A 13,818-nucleotide genomic window follows, 5' to 3' on the forward strand; every position below is an offset into this window, starting at 1 on the left:
ATGAGAAATCTTGGTGATGAAGTAAAAGAATCAATGCTTATTGAGAAAATCCTAGGACCTCTAACCCAAAAAGTTCAATTCAAAAATCTCTTCCATTGAAGAAATGCATGATTTGAAGAACCTTATGGATTTAAAACATCTGTGGTTTATATCTTCTAACTTAGTAACCGAAGAACCCACAGTAAAAATCATTTTCGTCAACGTTTCAAATCCCAATAGGGATCCATCATCAAAACTTCTTGAATGATGATAGAAGAAAAGCTTGAATGAGCGTTTTAAATAGTTTGAAGTGAGAAGATTTAAATGGATGTTGGCTTGTTTTAAACATTTTTTATTTATTATTATCCTTATTTTTAAAATAATTTTTAATTAATTTTAAAGTATTAAAAAAACTATTTATTAATGTAATAATAAATAAATACTTTGATTATTTAATCTTTATCATCAATATTTACTACTAAATGTTTAAATTTATTATTAAGGTTTTAATTCAGTTAATAGATTCATTAGTGGATCAAAATAATAATTAATCAAAATTGTTATAATAAATATTTACATTAAATATTAGTATTAATATTCAATATATATTAATAATAATATGTGAATATATAAATATTTAAATTATTATTACTAAAAAGTAATATTAGTGTATTAATATTAAATATTAAATACTAAAAATATATTAATATTATAATTAATAATAATATTAATGTTAATGTATTAATAATAATTAATAATTAATTAATAATTAATATTAATAGTTAATAATTAATATTTAATATCAAATCTTGATAATTACTACTAAAAGATTAATTTTTGTTAATAGTTTATTTAATTAATAGATTTATTAATAGGTCATAATAAATAATAAATAAATGCATTACAAAATAATAATTAATGATAATAGTAATAGCTATTATCATAATTATTATTGTAAATGTTATAATACATACCTAATAGTATTGAAAATTAATATTAAAGAGAGTAACAGTGAAAGTAAAGCTACTAACTACTAATTTCTAGAGTAGGAGAAAGATATCTACCCACTGAGCGTTATACCTGAGATGTACTGGTGATCCTAATTTCTCTGATTAAGGGAAGCCAACATCCACTAATCTCAATACCATTGTCCCTGTTGAGATTATGTGGATGTTTGATAATCTCAGGAGCTTCTTTGATCTTTCGCCTATGATGTTTTTCTTCACGTGCCATAATTGAAGTGTTTTCCAAGCAGAACTGGTGCTTGGTTTTTGAGGAATGTTTTGCAAGGGCCAAAGTTCGAGACCTTTCATTCCTAATATCAACTCCATGTTCCTTGAGTCTTGTCTGCAAGGATCGACCAGTTTCACCAATGTAACTTTTTCCACATGAACAATCTATTTTATAGACTCCCTTAAGCTGATGTTTATAAATAATATCTTTGACAGACCTCATACCTTGCCTAATAGTTCCAGGGGCTGAGAATTTCATGATTATGTTTTTCTTTCTAAGGATTTTAGCAATATTATCTGTCACTCCATGAAAATAAGGAAGAAAAACCCTCCCACACTTAGGTTGGTCTTGATTCTTAGGCTTATGAGATAACACCTTTCTTTCAGCTCCCTCTATAGCTATAATTTCTTTTTCTTTGTAGCCTATACCTTTAAGAGTTGAAACTAAATGCTTCTTTTCTTCATCCAAATGCTCAGAGTTAGAAATTCGAAGGGCTCTGATGGCGAGAGTGTTTAGAACACCAAAATTCTGGGCTGGGTGATGGTGGGAATCAGCGTGGAGGTAGTTTTATGTGTGGGTTGACTTCTTGAAAACCTTATGTCCCAAAGAGCCATCCTCCTTCTTGATGATGAGCACGTCTAAAACTAGCCAACAACATCAACAAAGATCTTTGGTCTGTAATTGATGCCAGGGCTGCTCTAAAAGCCAATAATGAAGGACACATTGCTAAAACCAGACAACACAAGAAGCTGTCTAAGTTAGTAAATTCGTATTACAGAAGTAAAGAAGATAATCTAAACAGAAGACCTGACAATACCATCGCAAATTCGGCAGGTTCAGAAGTATCAGGCTCTGTGATGTCTGATGGATCCATGAAAATGATGGCAAACGTGTTAAATAACCTATTATCAGCGATTGAAAAAGAAAACAATTTGAGTCAAGGATTTAGAACGTCAAACAAAGGCTTAGACAAAGGCAGAACTGAGCGTGCTGATGTTCGACCAAATGAAGAAACAAGTATGTCGAAGGTTAGTGCTGATCTGTTAAGGGCTACACATAACGAAGGCAACAATAGGCCAGATAACAGAGATAAAACAAATACGTTGTCTATGCATAGCGCAGACAACAATAGGTGCTCAGACATTCCGTTAATTAATAGGGCTTCGCATAGCGTAGGTAGAACTATGTGCTCAGACAGTGAAGGTGAAACAAATGCGTTGATTAAGACTACGCATAACGTAGGCAACACCAGGTGTTCAGATATCGTTCAATGTTTAGTCGCCGAGGCATCATTAGCAGTAGTCTTCATTAGGCAGACAACAATCTTCATCAGGCAGACAACAATGACTTACGGCCTCCAGGCAGCAACAACGACAATGATTCATACCTACGACCTTCAAGCATCGACGATAATAAGAACGCTATGGTAATTAGAGAACCGTGTAAGATTGTCAGGGAAGAAGTTAATAAAATCCAGGAAATTGGTGAACAAGATAAGAACAGTAAGAAAATAAAAGGCAGTGACATCGACAAGGCCAACCCAAAAGCCAACAATTCTTCAGTAAAAGAGCTGAGAAGAAAAGTGGTTAATCTGTCTTCCCATGAATTAGATCCGGAAATCATGAGTGTCCTCAACAAAGGTTTAGGGTTTGCAGTTGCTCCTAAAAACCTACCTATTGAGAATATGATATGTAGCATAGAAGATGGGATTAATAACCTTTCGTTGGAGGATAAGGAAGCACTAAGACAAGAGTTTTCCCTCATTTTGAGAAAAGCCAAAGCTCCCAAAAGTAATCTAAGAAAAGAAGAACAAATTGCCTTTAAATCCTTGTGGAACAATGATAAAATTGTGGTTCTTAAGGTAGATAAGGGAGGGGAAATAGTGATCTTGGATAAAGAAGACTATGTATGTAAAATGAATGAACACCTCAGATGTGGTAGTTACAAGAAGCTGAACAATAATCCCATTCCCAAGATTATGAAGGAAGTAAAAAAGACAATTGCAGATTCCAACCTTGAGGATAAGTTAAAGAAAAAATTAATCCCTTCTTGTGAAACCATCCCAAGAATTTATGGTTTACCCAAGATCCATAAAGAGGGTGTTCCTCTTAGACCAATAGTTAATACCATTGGCTCCCCAACCTATGAGCTCGCTAAGTATGTTGCTAAAATCCTTAAGCCCCTTGTTGGGAATATTGATACTTTCATTAAGGACTCACATGATTTTGTAAATCTTATTAAAAATGAGAGGTTAGACCCTTATGACATCCTTGTTAGCTTTGACATAGTATCCTTATTCGCCAAGATTCCTCTTGACAAAGCCATTCAGGTTATAAAAGATGTTACTGATCCAGGAACTGCAAGACTGGCTGAAATATGTTTACAATCAACTATTTTCATCTTCCAAGGAGAATATTATGAGCAGGCATCTGGGGTGGCAATGGGATCACCCCTTTCACCAATTGTGGCCAACTTATACATGGAATACTTTGAAAAGAAAGCCCTTGAATCATACCCTTTGAAGCCAGCCTGGTGGAAGCGATTCGTCAATGATACCAATATAAAATGGACTCATGGTAAAATAGAACTTGACAAGTTTTTTATTCACCTCAACTCTATCTCTCCAGAAATAAAATTTACTATGGAGCTAGAAGAAAACATGAGCATCCCATTTTTAGACGTGCTCATCATCAGGAAGGAGGATGGCTCTTTGGGACATAAGGTTTTCAGGAAGTCAACCCACACAGAAAACTACCTCCATGCTGATTCCCACCATCACCCAGCCCAGAAGTTTGGTGTTCTAAACACTCTCACCATCAGAGCCCTTCGAATTTCTGACTCTGAGCATCTGGATGAAGAAAAGAAGCATTTAGTTTCAACTTTTAAAGGTATAGGCTACAAAGAAAAATAAATTAAAGTAGCTATAAAGAGAGCTGGAAGAAAGCTGTTATCTCATAAGCCTAAGGACCAAGACCAACCTGAGTGTGGGAGGGTTTTTCTTCCTTATATTCAAGGAGTGACAGATAAGATTGCTAAAATCCTTAGAAAGAAAAACATAATCACGCAATTCTCAGCCCCTGGAACTATTAGGCAAGGTATGAGGTTTGTCAAAGATAATATTAATAAACATCAGCTTAAGGGAGTCTATAAAATAGATTGTTCATGTGGAAAAAGTTACATTGGCGAAACTGGTCGATCCTTGCAGACAAGACTCAAGGAACATGGCGCTGATATTAGGAATGAAAGGTCTCGAACTTCGGCCCTTGTAGAGCATTCCTCAAAAACCAAGCACCAGGTCTGCTTGGAAAACACTTCAATTATCGCACGTGAAGAAAAACATCATAGGTGAAAGATAAGAGAAGCTCTTGAGATTATCAAACATCCACATAATCTCAACAGGGACAATGGTATTGAGATTAGTGGAAGCTGGCTTCCCTTAATCAGAGAAATTAGGATCACCAGTACATCTCAGGTATAGCGCTCAGTGGGTAGATATCTTTCTCCTATTCTAGCAATTAGTAATTAGTAGCTTTACTTTCACTGTTACTCTCCTTAATATTAATTTTCAAGACTATTAGGTCTTTATTATAACATTTACAATAATAATTATGATAATAGCTATTACTATTATCATTAATTTTTATTTTATAATGCTATTATTTATTATTTATTATGATCTATTAATTAAATAAATTATTAACAAAAATTAATCTTTTAGTAATAATTATTAAGATTTGATATTAAATATTAATTATTAACTATTAATATTAATTATTAGTTATTAAATATTAAATACTAAATTTTAATTTTAATTATTAGTTATAAATATTATTATTAACTATTAATATTAATATTAATATTAATATTAATTATTAGTTATTAATTATTAATTATTATTAATGCATTAACATTAATATTATTATCAATTATAATATTTTTAATACATTAATATTAATATTATTATTATTAATTATAATATTAATATATTTTTAGTATTTAATGTTTAATATTAATATTTAATATTTAATATTACACTAATATTACTTTTTAGTAATAATAATTTAAATATTTATATTTTCACATATTATTACTAATATATATTGAATATTAATACTAATATTTAATGTAAATATTTATTATAACAATTTTGATTAATTATCATTTGGATCCACTAATGAATCTATTAACTGAATTAAAACCTTAATAACAAATTTAAACATTTAGTAGTAAATATTGATGATAAAGATTAAATAATCAAAGTATTTATTTATTATTACATTAATAAATTGTTTTTTTTAATACTTTAAAATACTTTAAAATTAATTAAAAATTATTTAAAAAATAAGGATAATAATAAATAAAAAATGTTTAAAACAAGCCGACATCCATTTAAATCTTCTCACTTCAAACTATTAAAAACTATTTAAAACCCTCATTCAAGCTCTTCTTCTATCATCATTCAAGAAGTTCTGATGATGGATCCCTATTAAGATTTGAAATGTTGACGAAAAATGGTTTTTACTGTGGGTTATAGCTTCATGGGATATTAACATCTTATGAAATGAGAAAATGGGGTCCTTCAAATACTAGAGAAGCAACATTCAAAGATACTTCTAAAGGAAAAGAAAAGGAGGATCTTAAGGAATCAAGTTATGTATAAGATGAAGAAGAGGTGAACTTTGTAAAGAAACTCCAAGTGGGAATTGACAGATTTCGAGGTAAGCTTCCTTTCAATTTTTTTTCTTGTGGAAGAGTTGGTAATTATGTTGATAAATGCCCTTATAAATAAAACCACAAGAAAGGGAAAATTTATGCAAAAGTAAATTTTAGAGGAAGGTTTGAAAACAAGAAAAGTTTTTACACACATAAAGATAATGATGGTCTTTCAAATGGTGAAGATGGTGAGTCTGATCAAGAATATGATCAATTACTTATGGAATTTGAAGATAAATGATTGATGAGTCTGATGACATTTTTATGGATGCTCTAGAAGAAAAGGATAATATCATTGAAGAAATAACTCAGCTTAATGTTTTTCTAGAAGCAACTAAATTAGCAGAAGAAGCTCTAAACTAACAAATTATAGAAAAGGAGAGGTATAACGAAAAGTTGGAACTAGAAATAGTAAGTCTAAGAAAGGAACTCGAGAAAATAAAAGGCCTAAACCTTAGATTTCCTAAAGGATTTGATATGCTAGAAGAAATCATCAAAGTACAATTCTCTCCTTTAATAAAAACAAGCCTTGGATACAATGGAGAACCATTACACACTGTAACATCTTCTGAAACAGGTACATGCAATTATCTCAATGTAGTAAAGGGAGGTAGTCAACAAAATTTCAACTCTCAAGAAAGGAATGAAGGATCAAATGTCTCTCAGCAAAATCACCCTTACCACAATCAAAGGGGAAATTACACAAAAAGGTACTATACTCACAATAAATTCTACTTCAATGGCCAACGCTTCACCTGTCATAATTTTGGTCATAAGGCTTCTCAATATGTCACTTATAAAACTATCATGACTAGATAAGAAAGAAAATAAAATAATGAGATTAGATTAAAGAAATACTCTTACAATACTTTCTCACCTCTTCAAGATGAAACATAATATTTAATGTGCAATAATTTTGGGCATAGAGAAACTGAATGCAAAAGCATAATGACACCAACTCTTCAAAATGAGTAGAAGGCAATAACATCCAAGGTATGGAAAAAGAAAAACATAGAATCTAAAAATTATGGCTAAGCTTTGTATGCAGGATATCAAGAAAATATATGGTACATTGATAGTGGATGCTCAAAGCGTATGACGTGATAAAGATAATTTTATGTCCTTTAGTGAAATAAAGAAAGAAAAGAATGTAACCTTTGGAAATAACTTACCTGCTGCTATCAAATGAAAAGGAATTGTTTTTCTAAAAGGTAAGGTTAAAGATGGAAATGTTTTGTTTGTTTATGGATTAAGACATAACTTGTTGAGTGTTATTAAAATGTGTTACCAAGGGAATGAGGTTGTTTTCAGATCAAAGAATTATGTGGTACAAAATCTACATACATGTAAGATCATAATAAAAGGAACAAGAACTCTAATTAATGTCTATGTAATGGAAGGTGGTCAAGAGCATTGTTACTTGAGAAAATCAAAAGAAAGTTGGCTTTGGCACAAAATATTGGGACGTCTAAGCTTCACTCAATTACACAAGTCAGGTAGTATGGGAGCAGTGCCCGACTTTCCTAACATCCCTCTGCCAGAAAATAACATATGAAAATCATGTCAATTAGGTAAGCAAACCAGAGTTCAGTTTAATGCTAAAAGAAGGCACTTCAAGTAAGCCACTTGAACTTATTCATAGTGATTTGTGTGGTCCTATGAGAAAGAAGTCTCCTCGAGGTGAACAATACTTCATATTATTCATTGATGATTTACAGAATGTGTTGGATTGGCTTATTGAAACATAAATATGAAGCATTTGATAAATTTAAGGTCTTCAAATATCCAGTAGAAAATGAGTTATACTTAAAAATCAAATGTCTTAGATCTGATAGAGGAGGAGAGTTTATATCAGCTGAGTTTATTACTTTTGTGAACAACATGGTATCAAGAGGATGTTTTCTATAGCTAAAACTCCTAAACAAAATAGAGTTCCCAAAAAAAAAATAGAACAGTCCAAAAAATGGCACGTGTCATGCTTGATGAGTCTGAAACACCTCATACTTATTGGGAGAAGCAACGCATACAACCGTAAATATCCTCAACAAAGCTCATTTTCGGGTAAAAAATGATAAAGCTCCTTATGAACTATGGTTTGGTAAACAATGATAAAAATCCTTATGAAACTCTAAAATGTGTCAAACGATTTCAGAGTCAAATGTTTCAGAGTTTCAGGGGTGCACCAAGTGGTATGAAGGAGGTTCAAATTTGATAAATCTGAAAGCATTGTAGTGATTAATAAACATGCTTTCTTGATCCTTTATGATTATGACTAACAATGATAAATAGGTTATGGTAATGATATTATGACATGAACATGTGACAGTAAGAGTTGCGAAATATGTTTTGTGTTTGCAGCGAAGGAATGATTCAGTAATTATAGATCTGTACATAGGTCCTCTTCAGAAAGGTCGCGTACATATGTGAATCTACTTCAGGGGAGTGGCATATATATTCTGCAAAATTTCAAAATCTATATGCAGGTGTGAAATATTTAAAGCGTGTACATACGCATGTGTTCTTTATAAAAGGTGTGTACAATTGCTAGGGCTTTGAATCATGAACTGTTAATGATGGTTGATCAGTTCTTATATGTTTGCTGTTGTTTTTCAATGATGTCTCTCTCATAATGATCTGTGTTTGACAATACTATTTGGGTTGAACTGATTGTGGAATGAAATGTTAACTAAGTGATGATGCTACTATATAATGATCTGTATTTGGCTCTGTGATATATGATGGGTTTAGTATGTGATGTAGTTATTGTTTCAGTGTGATAGTGATGTAGATTTAGGTATCAACATTTTTGAAATCTATACGCGAGTATGCTTCAGGAGAAGCGCATACATACAAAGGTATGATTAAGAACAATAGCGTATACAATCTAATGTATGATTGATAAGGGTTTGCAGTGGAAGCAGTTAGTTTCTATGATGGGTAGCAATGTTTGACTTGGTATATTGGTGAGTGGATATGCATTGGCATGATCTGTTCTGATCTAGATTGATCTATTTGCATTGGTTACATTGGTTGATTTGATGATTCAGTTGGTTTAGTATTTGAGTAATTGATTTCAGAATAGTTGAAATTGGATCTAATTTGAAACATTCTAAAAAGTGATCCATAAAGAGTTGAGGATAACAATCTTCGGAAATGGGGTTGTAGATCCTTTCCATTAGGAGATGAAAAACGAGAGAAGGTTGTAGCCTTTTGTAGGTAGAAGCCTGCATACTGGTTAAAGTCTGCACTAGTACAAGATTGTAAGAATATTATTTTATTTTTAAAAGAAGACAAATACGACAATAGTGATGGTTTTCTCCCACATTGGGTTTCCACCTAAAATCTTGGTGTTCATGTGTGTTAATGTGTTTCTTATGTGTTGATGATTTATCTAATCTCTACTGCTCATAGTTTATGCTTAATACATGTTTTAATGAAGTGATGATGCATTGGTGGAAGATTAACAAATGATGAATTATATTTAAAGCTAGTTGACTGGATATACACAGTTTTATTTCATCATAGTCGTGTATGTACACAGGTTCACTGAATAACAGTCGTGTATAGAAATTGGAATAAGAAAATTAAAGTTGAAGTAAGTTTTAAAATACTGATTCACCCCCCCCCCCCAGTATTTTTCCTCACACATATTATATAAAGAAACCAAACAAATATTTATTATGGTTAGAATATTAAATTTTCCAAGTAGTTTCACTATTTTAAGTTTTAGCCCCTTTTTTAGTATATTTTTTAGTCAAATGTTTTTTATTTATTTTTATTTTAAATTGAGCAAAGATTTGTTGGAATTGCAAATTTTAATTTGTGTAGTCTACACATTCCAAGTTCCCAAGGGGACTTGCAAGGCATTATATATGTTTAAGCATTAAAAGTGCAATTTAAACAATGAAAAATTACACATGAAATCCATCTTAACCATGGATTTATCAAGTTCCTAGAGAGATTACATATTTTGAGGTGCAAATATTTTTCTAGGTTTTCTGAGGTGGTCTACATATCAAGAGATTTGATCCCTTTAGGTGCTTCGTAGATCCGAGATTAAGATGGATCCATACTAGTAATATTTAAAACAAAAACATATTAATAACAAAAACAATAGTGCTAGCCATAAATAAAATATTTCATTGCTCATATCAAATAACAAAATTTTATATAGTAAAAAATAAAGTGAAATTTAAATTTAAAATTTCCTTATATTTTTACTTTTCTTAACAAAAAAAATGTTCATTGTGGGTTATAGATCAAATATTTCAATATGCATGTTGAGTAAAAGATTTTAACATAAATAAAGTTCCATTAATAAATGCTTTTTGATTAAATTTGTGAGGGAGATTTGTAATGATTTCAATGTTTAATATGGACTTCACAGTAACTTTCTATAAAATATTAATAACAAAAATAATTCAATGTATACGTACATAAATATAGATAGATAGACAAACATTTATGTAACATTTAATATATATAGAAATTTTAATGTGCAGAAGGTCAATCTTAAATAAAATATTTCAATGTCAACTATGTATATATTATGTAAAAAAAGTTACAGTAAAAAAAATCTTATTCCACAGGGCATAAAATAGATGATGACGAGGTGTACTGTTAAGGCATTGTGTGATGTGAAGGTCACTGGTTTGAAACTTTGTGGGCAAAAATATAGCCATGTTAAGGGCTAGTTTGGCCCAGGCTGAGTGTGATCCCTCGGTGATTTTGACGACTTAGATGCCCCCAGGTCACGGTTTTTCAAGCCAAATGTTAAGCATGCAGTGATCTTAGGACTCACAAAACTTAACAAACAAAAAATAAAAATTTATTTTTGAGTCGAGAGGTGTAATCTATAGATCAATATAAAGGCGATGTGTGATTCCGTCTGTACTCAACGCGGAGTTCACACATATTCATCTTAAAAAAAATAAAAATAATGTTTGTTATAATAAAAAACAAAAACAAAAATGCATGTTTAGCTAGTTTTAATTAAAAATATTAAGAATCCCAACCTCATTATGGTCACTCAATTTGTTGTTGATATTACAATCCGTCACTCACTCTCAGTCATATATAAAATCTTTGGATGTTCACATGACAGAATTTAATTTCATATCAACTTTAAAAATAGATAAATTAATTAGAAGTAAAAATAGTGTGAGTAAGAAGTTTAAACCTTATATTTTACAAAAATATTTCAACACAAATTTAAATAAACTATTTGAAGATCTATGTTAACTAATTTATGTTGATATCAACTTCATGTGTGTGTGTGTGTGTGTGTGTGTGTATATATTTATATATATATATATATATATATATTTCATTTTTTTACAAGAACTGAGGATTTTTATATTAAAAGGGTTTGAGTAAAAATACTCAGGAATTACATGTCGATATTAATAGGACGATATTTCTCCAAAAAAATGTTTCTAGATTCATACAGTTCCTATGATCCAAATTCTTCATTTTTACATATGTAATTCTAATTATCTTGTTGTAGCTTTTGTAACATTTCCAAAATAAATTTATTAAAAACCAAAAAGTACATTTCATCCTAGAAAGTAAATGAGGATCTGGATACCTTAAGAGGCGTTATCTTCTTTAGGAGTCTCTCGTTGAGGTTGATTCATTTGTGTGTTCCCCTCATTAAACAAAGAGAACTCAACCTTCCTATGAAACTTCGGGACAAAATGAATTTTAGTGATCTAAATTTTTGTGGAGAGAAGGAGGTCCTTTTGTTGCTTGGAGTTTGTACGAATGCGCACTTCATTTGAGAGAACCCTTTGCATCATATTTTATTGTGAGGAGGCTATAATCTGGATGCTACATAGATAGGTTACATAGTGTTGGATTTGTAACTATGGTAGATCTTCATAATTCCTATTTGTTCACTTGATGTATTTGTATTTATCATGGTAATGCACACTTTAAATGCTAGTCAAAAGAAAGTTTATTTTGAGTCAAAATCTTATTGGGACTTTTTAAAGAAGAAAAATTGAATTTTTGAAATGTAATTTTTGGCTCCAAAAGTTGTCAAGTTAGCCTCCCTCCAAGTCAAGTCAACCTTGGCTAAAGACAAATCCATTCATCCAAGACAAACTACTATATAAAGGCGGCTTGACCTACTCCACTGGAGCATTCATATTCTGTCACAGAAGACAGGTTCTAGGAAAGCAAGCGAAGGACAAGAAGGATGAATAGAAGGAATATTTGAATCTCTCTTATTTGTATTGAAACTTGCACATGTGGATAGATTATTCTCCCTCTACTTCACAGTTTTTCGGGGCATTATATTTCTGGGGGCTGAAAGTTTGGGCAACTGCAGGGGCCAAAATTTTAGGGTGACTAGAAATTGTAGGAGGGTTCAAATTTGGGGTCAGGAAAAGCATAAAAAAATGTTGTATCAGATTGGGAGTCTTAACTTGGATGTGAATACTAGGTTTGACCATAGGTATAGGTTTGTCTCTCATTGAACAAGAATAATTTCTCTATTGAAAATGTTCTTGGGATTTTCCCCTTGGTGGGTTTTCCCAGGGTAAAAATTATCTTCTTTTGTGCATTGTGATATCTATTGTTCTACTGTTCTTTATGGTTGAATTTATAAAGTATTATTGTTGAATGATATATTTAAATAATTTAAAATAAGATCTCCATCAAAATTAATTATCAGAATTTAAGAAATATTGTGCTAATATCTATTTCACTTAGAAAATCAACATGGTATCAAAGCTTTGGCGAAGGAAGGAAGGAACATTGATCTAACCCTTGTAAAAAACATAGAGAACATTTTATTGAAGTCCTTATTTTAGATTGGAATCTATGGTTGCTTCTATGAAATCTAAGAACAAGTTAGAGGGAGCATCAAACTTTAGGGCTTGGAAACATAAAATAGATCTTATTCTTGCTAAGAGAAAAGTTTTGGACATTGTGATAGGGAAGCTTGTTGAACCAGATGATGCAATAGGAAAATAGAAGTTTAAGGAGGATGGCATCACTACCATGAGTCCTATAGTAGACTCCATTAGAGATCATCTCATTCCCTACATTGCAAAGCATGATACTTCCAAGAATATGTATAATGCCCTAACAAATATCTACGCTATTATGAATGTTGGTCAATTCATGAGTTTAAAGAATGAGCTTTGAATTATAGGAAAGAATAATGACAAAATCATGGCTTCTTAATTCGTGAAGATTTCCAAACTAAGATATGAAATTCAAGTAATTGAAGAATCCATTTGTAACACCCTCCCACATCTACCCAAGTAAACGACCGGCCAGGGTAAACATGTGATGAGAAGTTACTATGATGTGATTCGACCTCCTAAGTCACCTTAAGGAAGTGGAATTGACAGAAACACATCATACAGACTTTCCACATTAGTAATAAGACTCCCAGGAACCATCCCAACCTCTTAGGTAACCAGCCCCTTGGGTCCCACTAAGTTTTTAGACCAATTAACCCCTGGAAGCTCCCATTATATGGGCATGCATGCATCCAGAATGCTTTGGATGCTCCCACAACATGGTATTCTAGCATCCAGGGAATATTTTGCTCAGTGATGTGCTAGCATCTCCGATATTTGAGCCAATTTTTCAGGCCCAGAGCCTAGGTCACTGCCCATAATTCAATGATACCTTCAGAACAAAAATATAACAAGGGAATGATGATACAAATGCAAATACTTGAATAAGCCCTTGACTGGACCCCTACTAGCCATGGCAGGGATTTCATCAAACATATCACAAATATGTAATCTATAGGTGTAAACAACAAATTTAAGCATATGGGTCTCATACTTATCTGTGAATCACTAAGAAGCATTGTTCCCTTATATCATTAGCTACATTATCATCTATTAAGTCATAGATACATTCGTCATTCAT

The sequence above is a fragment of the Pinus tabuliformis genome, chromosome Q (assembly GCF_031772625.1).
Source record: "Pinus tabuliformis cultivar Carrire ecotype Pingquan chromosome Q, CPIR1, whole genome shotgun sequence".
Taxonomy (NCBI): Eukaryota; Viridiplantae; Streptophyta; class Pinopsida; order Pinales; family Pinaceae; genus Pinus; species Pinus tabuliformis.